The sequence below is a fragment of the Phascolarctos cinereus genome, unplaced genomic scaffold (genome assembly GCF_003287225.1).
Source record: "Phascolarctos cinereus isolate Bilbo 61053 unplaced genomic scaffold, phaCin_HiC Scaffold_1;HRSCAF=81, whole genome shotgun sequence".
Lineage (NCBI taxonomy): Eukaryota > Metazoa > Chordata > Mammalia > Diprotodontia > Phascolarctidae > Phascolarctos > Phascolarctos cinereus.
Genome location: NW_027555514.1, coordinates 187,184,582 through 187,195,640, shown reverse-complemented (window position 1 = coordinate 187,195,640; position 11,059 = coordinate 187,184,582).

Here is an 11,059-nt window from a genome sequence, read left to right as displayed (position 1 = left end):
TTTTATAATAATACCATATATTTTTAAATATTAATTTTTGACATTCTAAATTAGTTGCATTAAAGTCCAATAGAGAAAAATCTTGATCATATTATGCTTTGAAGACAAAACTTATTTTTGCAATTTCTAAACATATTGCCCTGATGTCAAATATTGGGTGACAACGTGAAAATTAAGCTCCACAGCAATCATCCGTATCTGATATTGCTCATAACTAGTTTTATCTTAAGGGTTTTATTCCAAATCCTTTTTTTTATGCAATACCTATTTCATAAAGATACCCATCTCTTTTTTCTTTTTTACAATGCTTAGCAACATGACCTTCTTTCAGACAGTAGAAACATCTAGCCTAGGTCCTAGGCTTAGATTTTTCTTTTTCCTTTTCTTTTCCCTCATAGATACACTGGGCTGTGTCTTTCAACTCATTAATTCCTTTCTCACACAATCTGGGGAAATTCTTTTTTGGGGAGGGGGGTGCAATCCTTAAAAAAATACTTCCTAATTTCTGGTTGAGACTGATTAACAAAGCCAAGTTGTTAATTCAAGCATCATGTAGATCATTCAAATTTATACCTATATAATGTTTAACATCTTTGCCCAGTCTATTTTTTAAAAGCAGTTAGGAGGGGGCAGCTAGGTGGTGCAGTGGATAGAACACCAGTCCTGAAGTCAGGAGGACCTGAGTTCAAATTTGGCCGCAGACCAAATACTTGACACTTACTAGCTATGTGACCCGGGGCAAGTCACTTAACCCCAGTTGCCTAAAAAAAAAAGAAAGGAAAAAAAAGGCAGTTAGGAGGTTCATCTGGAAATTGAACAATACTTCAAATTCCGGGATGGACAGTACAAATGGCCATAATCCACAAAATTTAGTTTCAGAGCTCAATTAAATGTGGATTTATGCTTTCTAATATTTAAAATCAATTTTACGAAGCTAGTTAAAAGTAAGGATTAAGTTTCACACACCCTTAAGTTACTCCTTGAGTTAAACAAATTTCTCTCCTTTCATGGTCGAGAACAGGGGTGGTGAGCCTGCGGCCTTAAGGCCACATGTGGCCTTCTAGGTCCTGAAGTGCAGCCTTTTGACTGAATCCAAATTTTACAGAACAAATCCTTTTATTTTTATTAATACATTTTTGTTTGTCTTTTATATTTTTATTTCATTTTTAAAATGAATGTATTTAAGATACCTAAGGGTAAAATAAGTTTCAATGAAATAATCCTGCCAGACTGACTGGCACAATTAGAACATTAGTAAGTCATAAGGGCTAAATTGATGGCTACTATGCTCATTACTTAGTTCTAACTTCCCTTGCTTGACTGGCCCACTGCTGGATGAGGCTGGTTGATGAAAGTTTGTGGGAGTTGGCTAGGCCAGTCTGTTATCAGTTTTTGATAATGGTGTACTGTGTTTCTCTTTGAAGTGTAATTTGTGAATAGTTGCACAGCTCAACAGTTTTTTAATTCTGTCTGCTTAACAGCCTGTCATGTCAAAGAAGACCAATAGAAAGCTGAAGGAAAAAAACAGATTTTTTTAATGAGGAATGACAATTAACAATATTATTTTGTTTCTGCTAAAGATAGATTTGCTTATTTTGTGATATTGCAATATCAACATTAAAGAAATTCAATGCTCATCAGCATTATAACACTCATAAGGACTACAAATATTTTAAATTAAAAAGGAGAGGCACAAAAGGCTGTAGTACAGAAACTAAAAGATAAAAAGCAAAAGCAAAGACAATTCTTTCAAGCAGAAATAAGACCCGGAAATAATGCCACTGAAGCAACTTTAAAAGTAGATTATATACTCAGGGGGAAAAAAGAAGCCTAGAAATTATAGAAGAATGCATTGTTGAAATTGTAGGGATGCTTAGACCCCGATAATATTTCAAAATAAAAACAATTGCCTCTTTCAAGGAGAACCATAACTGATTGGCAGCATGAATTAGCCTTCAACTTAACAGACAACTTCAGACAATACTTCAAAAGGAAAATATGTATTATTCAATCGCTTTGGATGAATCAACTGATACCGCTGACTTGGTACAGGTTTTATACTTCATTTGGGTCATACCAGAAGATTTTCTTTGCTACAAAGAGTTACTCACTTTAGCCACTCTTGTGAACAGAACACAGGAATAGATATCTTCAACAACTTTCAAGATTAATGTCATGAAGTTGGACTGAATTTGGTAAATTTAGTGAGTGTATGTACAGACAGTGCATCATCCATGACAGAAAAACATGAAGAGTTTATTGCACAGATAAAAAGAGTATTAACAGATCCAGAGGCTCTCATTTCTTTTCACTATATCTTGCATCAGCAAAATCTCTGCGCTAAAGCTACTATTTTAAGTGACACTTTGCAACAAGTTATAAATACTGTTTACCATATTCATGCAAATGCAACATGGCATGCCCAGCTTCGTAACATGCTAAAGTTGAACAATGAGGAATTCAGTATGGATTTGCCATATCATTCTATATTATGTTGGCTATCATACGGACAGATGTTAGCCAAAATTTTATCTCTGTGAGAATAGATGGTTAAATTTTATGAAGAACGGAATCACCAATGTGAATTATTGAAAGAGGATTCCTACAGGAATGCTGCATTTCTGTGTGATATCATTTCACATCAAAACAACTTGAATATTTCTTTGCAAAGCAAAACTAAGTCTATATATGATATGTGGCAAAGAAAAATCCAAGCATTTCAAAAAAGTTATCTTTTTTCAAAACACTTTTTCTTCCAAAGGAAATTTCAGAGGAAAATTTTTCCCAGTTAGCAAAAGTCATTGATGAGCAGGATGATATATGTGAATCATCTGAAGAATATGCAGTTGCTATAGATCTATTAATTGGAGAATACAATGAAAAGCTCACTGATTTTGAGAATCATGACTTCACACTCAAATTAGCATTTCAGTCTCACCTAGTTGATATCACCAAGGCATCTAAAGAACAAGAGATGGAATTAATTGAGCTCTCAGTAGATGACATTTAAAATCATTGTTTGATGCTAAGAAAGATCCAATTGAAATGTGGAAAAACATAGTATAATATCCACACTTTAGGCAACATGCCCAAAAAATGCTTTCTTGCTTTTCAACCACTTACTGCTGTGAATCTACATTCTCTTACTTAACCCAAATCAAGATACCCTTAAGGTCACAAATGGTTGATACCCATCTAGATGGTCAACAGAAACTGCAGACCTCTATGATGCAACCAAATATTCAAATGCTTTCCAAAAAAAGTAGATACAACAAAGTCATTAAAAGGTTAGTGAACTTTAAAATTAATAACTAGTTTTCATTTTTTGAAATTATTAAGTACATAGTAGCTAGATTTTTACAAAATAATGTACATTTTTAAGTGCATGTAATTGAAGTTTCTTGAATATCACCTTATTTGATTATAGCTAAATAAATATTACTGCAGCCTTCCAACATGAAAATGTTCCCCACCCCTGGTCAAGAAGAAAGTGCAAATTGTAAACTGTCATTGAAATCTTACCAAGCATGACTTTTTAGTGGATAGAGCCCTAGCCCTGGAGTCAGGGGGACCTGAGTTAAAATTTGGTCTCAGACACTTACTAGCTGTGTTAGCCTGAGCAAGTCCCTTAAACCTGTTTGCCTTAGTTTCTTCATCTGTAAAATAGCTGGAGAAAGAAATGGCAAACCATTCCAGAATCTTTACCAAGAGATCCCCCAAAATGGGATCATGGAGAGTCAGAGACAATTGAAACAATGAAACATGACAAAAAAAACTCCCTCACTTATAAAAGCAGTCTGTATATAGTCTTTTCTTCTCCTAAAACAAATTCTACAATTTTGAAGGACAAGAAAAACACAGCATCTACAAACATAATCAATTCATAATTTAGACAAAGAGTGGAACAGACATCTTAGTCATATATTTTAGTTCCTAATTAGTTTAAAATCTCATAAATTTCTGCAAACTGGGAACAAAGATCTTTACCAGTTCAGTTAAAAGTTCTGTGTAGCTAAATTTATAAAGACACGGTTTACAGGATTGACCTGGAATAAGAAAAGGGGTCACATGATTCAGTTGATTCTCCTGGCCCTTGCCTTCAGGAGCCCAGTCGCAGACCTGGTTCTCAGCTCATGAATCTAAATAAAGCCCAGGAAGCCCTAACAGTGGGTCCCTTCTCCAAGGCGTTCCAATTTATAGCCCTTGATTTTGAGACTGCTATCATATCACCAAGCTCAAGACAGCTCCAGGGCAGCTGCTATCAATCTTCCTGCCAGGATTGGTGGACAATTTATGTCTAAGGCTAGGGAAAGGTCAGTTCACTCTACCAACACACAAGGAACAGCTAAGTGAAACAAATCTAGCTTGATTAAGTCTTAACAAAATAGGATTAAAAATCAATTTTTCATTTCACACCCCAGACCCCTCAAAGTACTGGGGAACCCAGTGGAGGAGATTTAGCTGGCCTGGCCATGAGAAACAGGGCCAGAGCAATCCATATTACATACAGAAAGTTGTTGAGTTTTGTTTTCTAAACCTTCCCTTTTTTTATGGGCAAGTTCAACCCATTCACGTGTATGGTTAAGTTTATTCTTTATTTTTTCCTCCAACAAATTCTAACAGGTTTTTCCCTCCTTCTTTTAGAAGTAAAAATAAAGAAGAAAAGATAGAAATCAGCATTAAGTATCTCGACATAATATTTCTTGGAACAATTTGATCAAAGACTTGACCCTACTTGCCCCTCTTCTTGTCTAGGTAGGAATAATGGGGTCTTGCCATTTTTCCTTTTCCATTTGTAATCATATTCATATATATATATATATATATATATGTATACACACACATATATATGTATATATATACACATATATGTATATGTATGTATATATGTGTGTGTGCACACACACACACACACACACACACACACACACACATGCACGCACACACTTTTCCTTCTCCTAAGGCAATCCACTCCCCTACCCTACTCTTTGTTTCAAACCCATATCTCTCACAGGCTTGGTCCATTCTCTTATTTATATTATTCTACTTCTATTACTATAATCTTCTTCGCCCCCCCCTTTTTTGCTGGCAATGGGGTGAAGTGACTTGCCCAGGGTCACACAGCTAGTAAGTGTCAAGTGTCTGAGGCCGGATTTGAAGTCAAGTCTTCCTGAATCCAGATCTGGTGCTCTATCCACTGCACCATCTAGCTTCCCCCCTCCTCCCCTTTTTAAATATTACCCTGCCTAATCCCAAAAAAATCAAGATTTATCATAGTTCAAATTTCCCAAACACTCTTCTCTACTTTAGAATAATTTTCCCTAGCACACTGATACAAACACATAGTAGGTTTCCTCCCTCCTCTTCCTTCCATTTGTTCACTCTTTGTTCACTCTTCTTCCCTAGGTTATTTTTTTCTCTTTCTCTCTTTTTTTTTTAGGCAGTTGGGGTTAAGTGACTTGCCTAGGGTCACACAGCTAGTAAGTGTCAAGTGTTTGGTCTGAGGCCACATTGAAACTCAGGTGCTCCTGACTTCAGGGCTGGTGCTCTATCCACTGCGCCACCTAGCTGCCCTAATCTCATTTTTTTTTAACACCTTGAACCATAACTTATCTTTCTTTGTTCTCTCTCTGACCCTTGGACAGGGCAGGACTCTAGAAAGTCAATAGTATCAACTGGAATGTATAGAAGTTATCAATTCTATTAAAAGTACAATTCCCCTGGAATATTATGCTCAAACTTGAAAAGTGTTATTTTGGGTACAAATCATTTTCCTTTGCTTTTTAGTATATCATATTCTAATCTTTTTCTTTCTTTTCATGTTGTTGATGTGCAACCTTCCCTGAATCTGTCTCTTCCTAGATTGTTTCAGTATCTTTTTCTCTGACCTGAGAACTCTGGAGATTGCCAATAACATTTCTATGTAGTTGATACTTAGGGTTTCTCTCTATGGATTATATTGATCTGGACTTTGCCCTCTACTTTCCATATTTCTTGAAATGTTGTAATTTTTGTGATTTTTTAAACTGTCGTATACAGGTTTTTTCTTTGATTATACTTTTCTGAGAGACCAGTGATTCTTAGATTATCTCTTTGTGCCTAATTTCCCCATCTATTGGTTTTTGTAGTTGTTGTTATTCACTTGTCTAGTCCTGTCAGACTCTTTGTGACTCCATGGACCACAGCATACCCGGCCCTTCTATCTTCTACTATCTCTCAAAATCTATCCAAGTTCATTTTCATTGTTTCCGTGACATTATCTATCCATCTCATCCTCTGCTATCCCCTTTTCCTTCAATCTTTTCCATCATCAGGGTCTTTTCCAATGAGTCCCATTTTCTCATTATGTGGCCACAATATTTAAGCTTCAGCTTCAGTATTTGACCTTCCAGTGAATAGTTTGAATTAGTTAAGTATTGACTGATTTGCTGTCCAAGAGACTTTCAAAAGTCTTCTCCAGCACCACAATTGAAAAGCATTGATTCTGTGGCACTCCACTTTCCTTATAGTCCAACTCTCACAGCCACAATTCTAACTTGCTACTAGAGTAGTAGTAGTAGTAGTAGTAGTATAGTAGTAGTAGTAGTAGTAGTAGTAGTTGTTGTTGTTGTTGCTGCTGCTGCTGCTATTGCTGTTTTAAGAATAGATCAGTCATGTTTTTCCATTTTTTTTCTGTGTTTTGATTTTGATCTAACATTTCTTGTATCAGTTAATTTTTTCTCCATTCTTTTTTTTTTAATGGTATCTACACTTTTGCTAAGGTTTTGCAGCTTGCAAGCTTCTTTAAAAATTTTTCATTAGAAGTTCCAATTTAATTCCTTGTTTCTTCCTTCAGTTCTTTTATTGGGCCATATAAACTCTCTAGGTTTTATTTTGGCCATTCTATTCGGCCTTCTGTCATTCTTGTATACAGAATTATTCTTTTCTTCAGTTTTTATCCTGGGACTATATTACTCCCATGGAATTATTTCATTATATTAGTAGTTTTCTTTTGCTTGTTTAGTTCTTCATTCTGTCTGATAATTATTATGTTTTTTTTTTTTTATTACAGGGCCTTTATTCCTCAACTTCTTGCTGTTGACTATGGAGGAATTTGACTAGATTGTTGCTGAAGGGGTGCTACACTAGGTTATTTTGGCTGATAAAAGCTAACCCACCTACTGTTATTCCCAGCACTCTTCTGTCCCTGTATATATTCAGAGCCATTTCTTAATCGTCTTCACGTTATGCCTTCTCCACTCCAGTAATCAGTCACGCCTCCTCCTCTACCCTCCCCATCCTTGGAAATCACCCCTGGGAAACTGGGCTTTAATAGGTGAACTTTCACCTTTTTTTGTTCAGAACCAGGTCTAACTACCACTTTTTGGCCACCTCCATGCCATGTCTCTTCCCCTAGTCCCTTTGATAGTTTTCCTTTATGTGTTGTTTTCCTCCCATTAGAATATAAGCTACCTGAGGATAAACACTGTTTTGCTTGCTTGTATTTGTATCCCCAGTGCTAGCACAGTGTTTATCACATAGTAAACACTTAAACATTCTCTCTCACTCTCTCTCTCTCTCTCTCTCTCTCTCTGTCTCTCTCTCTCTCTCGCTCGCTCACTCGCTGTCTCTGTCTCTGTCTCTGTGTTTGTGTCTCTGTGTCACCCTCTGTCTCCAAAAGTACAGGACCTTGCATAGATGAAGTTGTGTGGCGCAGAGCAGAGAGCAGGGGATTGAATAGCAGTAATAGATGTTGGGTGTAAGATTGTTGGTACTAGATCTCTCTCTCTCATCTGTTGTTAGACCCTAATGGTCTTCTGTCTCTGTAACCACTGCCACTACCAGCATGCACACGTGACTTCTGTTTAAATTGTCTTAGGAAGATTCTGAAGATCACTTGGCAAGATAAAAGTCCTTTCTTGAACTAAACTGCCAAGCATTCAAACTCTGCTGCAGAGAGTTCAATCTGATGGACTAGCCAAGATATTTGAATGCAAAACGAACACTTGCCAAAAAGACTGTTTTATAGAAAACTCACACAGGGCAAGTGCTCACATGGTGGTCAGAAGAAGCAATACAAGGACATTCTCAAGGTCTGTCATAAGAACTTTGGAATTGATTGTGTGACATGGGAGACACTGGGACAGGGCCACTCAGCATGGCATGCCCTCATCAGAGAAGGTGCCGTGCTCTATGAGCAAAGCAGAATTGAAACAGCTCCAAGGAAACACAAGACGTGCAAATTTAGAGAATCCACCCCCAAAATGTTCACATGGACTGTTTGTGTCTGATCTGTAGTGGAACATTTCAAGCCTGTATTGGTCTTATCAGCCACAGTTGAACACACTGTAACTTGACTATAGCGTAGTAGAGTTAATTTGGTCCTCTTCGAGAACAAAGGACAACTACCACATACATCCCTGAAGTGTGGGAGCAAGATACAGTGGGGCATGGTAATTCAGAGTATAGAATGGAACAGGGAACTGACCAAGAAGACCTTTGGTGTTGTTTTATTCTGCCTATTGCTAGTGAATCAGCCTTCTCCTGACTCTAATTACTACAATGGAAATTCCTCTGCACTTGACTTAGAAGAAGTGGAGGGGAGGGGCAAACAAGCAGGATATAAAGCAGGGCAAGGAGTAGATAGTGCAGCCCTCTGTTATTGTTTTTTCCCTCAGTAATCACCTAAAGGTATTTTCTTTTCTTTCTTTTATTTAAACTGTTGGGATTTTTTCTTCTTTTGTTGTATTTCCTAGTGTTTTGAGGTGATGAAGGAAAGTTCTGAATGACTACAACTTTCCACTCTGACATTCTATCATAAAGTCTAAGTTACTTAGGGTATAGCAGAGTTTTAGACAAATTATCTTATTCTCCTTGTAGGCAAGCTATAATAATGATAATTAGTATTGTTATTGTTATTATCATGATTATAACTAGCATCTGTGTAGCACTTTAAAGTTTGCAAACTACAATGTATATTAAACTCATTTGATCCTTCCAACAAGCCTGTGAGGTAGTTGCTGTTCTTATCTTTATTTTACAGATGAGGAAATTGAGACTGATAGAAGTTAAGTGACTCTCCTAGAGTCACACAGCTAAAAAGTTTCTGAAGATGCGTTTGAATTTATGTTTGTCTGAACCTAAGTCCTATGACAGAACAGACAATTTGTTGGAAGAGGTAGGATGGAATGAGATTACTTGAACAAGTGCATTAACCTTGGTAAGGAGTAAGGCTACTTTATCGTGTGAAACAGGGGTGAAGCATGAGAAAGTGGCAAAAGGCATCTGAGTATTGGGAGATGAAGAAGAGGTGAAAAGAGGGAGTTAAGAGTGAATGGCCTCAGTTTTTTTCTGTAAAATATGAAGCAAGGTTCTCAGTGAGAGAGTGGGGGAGAAGAAACCATGGTTTGAGGAGGGATGAAAAGGCTTAGAAGAGCTATTATGGAGAGTGGGATAGGGAGTTGATTAGGGAGGTATTAGGGAGGTAGGATTGCTTAGCAGCATTGAAGGCCCAGCCAGGGCTATGTAACAGATTTGTAGTGGACCCAGTCAGAATGGCTGTGTGATTTTCTCCCCTTTATTCAGACACACATGTGTAGACATGAAAATGATGAATAGTGGGAGTAATCCAAGGTTGAGGCTTGACTGGGCATACTCAGCAATATTATAAGGTGGCTAGGGATGTAAGAGAGGAGGACAGTGTAAAATTAAATTGGTTCACCAAGAAGTCAAGATGAGGAGAATCGAGGGGTCAAGGTATTGGAGGTCACAGTAAGGATGAAGAGTGGGATTATGAAAGACAAGACAGAAGGAGAGGTGAAAGTCCGATATATTATGGTCAGATAAATGACCATTTTTGTGTGTGACAGGTACGGGGTGGAGGAGTAGCTCATGGGAGATAAGTAGTTTGAATGGTTAAGGTATTTGAAGGAGAATCAATATGTATGTTGAAGTCCCTCAAAATGAGGGCAGGAATTGGGGAGGAGAGAAAAATTACAAGCTAGGCATCAAACTCATTGAAGAAGGAAGAGGAGTGACCTGGGGTTCTGTAGACAATGGCTACCATAATTTTGATTGGGTGGTAGGTATGAATAGCATGAACCTCAAAAGAAGAGAGGTTACTGAGTAAAAGAGGAAGGGAGAGAACCTGGACATGGCGGTGGAGAGCAAGGAGCATTCTAACTCCTTCGCCTTGAACAGTAAGCCAATGAGAATGAGTAAAGGTATAACCAGTACTAAAAAAAGGGTAGCCGGAAAAGCTGTATCATCAGAGGAAAGCCAGGTTCCAATAAGAGACAGTAGACAGAGAGAGTGGAAGAAGACTAGATTTAAGATGAAGGGAAATATGTTACCTATGAAACAGGCATTCCAGAGGGCACAGTGTGGAAGGGCCAGGTAGAGTTAGAATGAAACACTGGGGAGGGAGACTGAGAGGGGTGGGGATGAGGAATCAAGTGATGTGATGTTGGGCGTGGTTTGGATGATGATCTACAGGAGCGCAGAGTTGCTGGGACATGAAGGGCGTGACTTAGTATCATTAATTAGAGGACATCATTGCTGTACCCTCACGCAGAAGAACTACAAAAAAGGATCAAACTGGTTCTTCTCAGCCCCGTTGGGCAGAGCTACAATCGATGAGTAGAAATTTCAAAGAAGCACATTTGGGCTTAATATCAGATTTCATAACAGGGCTGTGTCAAGTGAAATGGTTTGCTTCAGAACATAGTGGATTACCTTCATTAGAGATATTTAATTGAAAACTGGCTGATCATTTGACTACAAAGTAGATGACATTTTTGTTCATAGTTAGCCTCTTCTGACTCTTTTAGCTGAAATTCTATGAATGCAAAGGCTATAACATTGGATTGGATCTATTTGGGGTTTTTTCCCCCAGATCTGTGATTTTAGCAGCGCAGGAAATTCCCCTATGTGGAAATTCCCTCTAATTCCTATAATTTAACATCTTAGAGAGTTGATCGGTATACTGAGAGATTAAATGACTCGTCATGGTCACACAGTTATCATATGTCACAAAAAGAATTTAAACACAGTTTTTCTTGACCACAAGGCGATCTTCTGT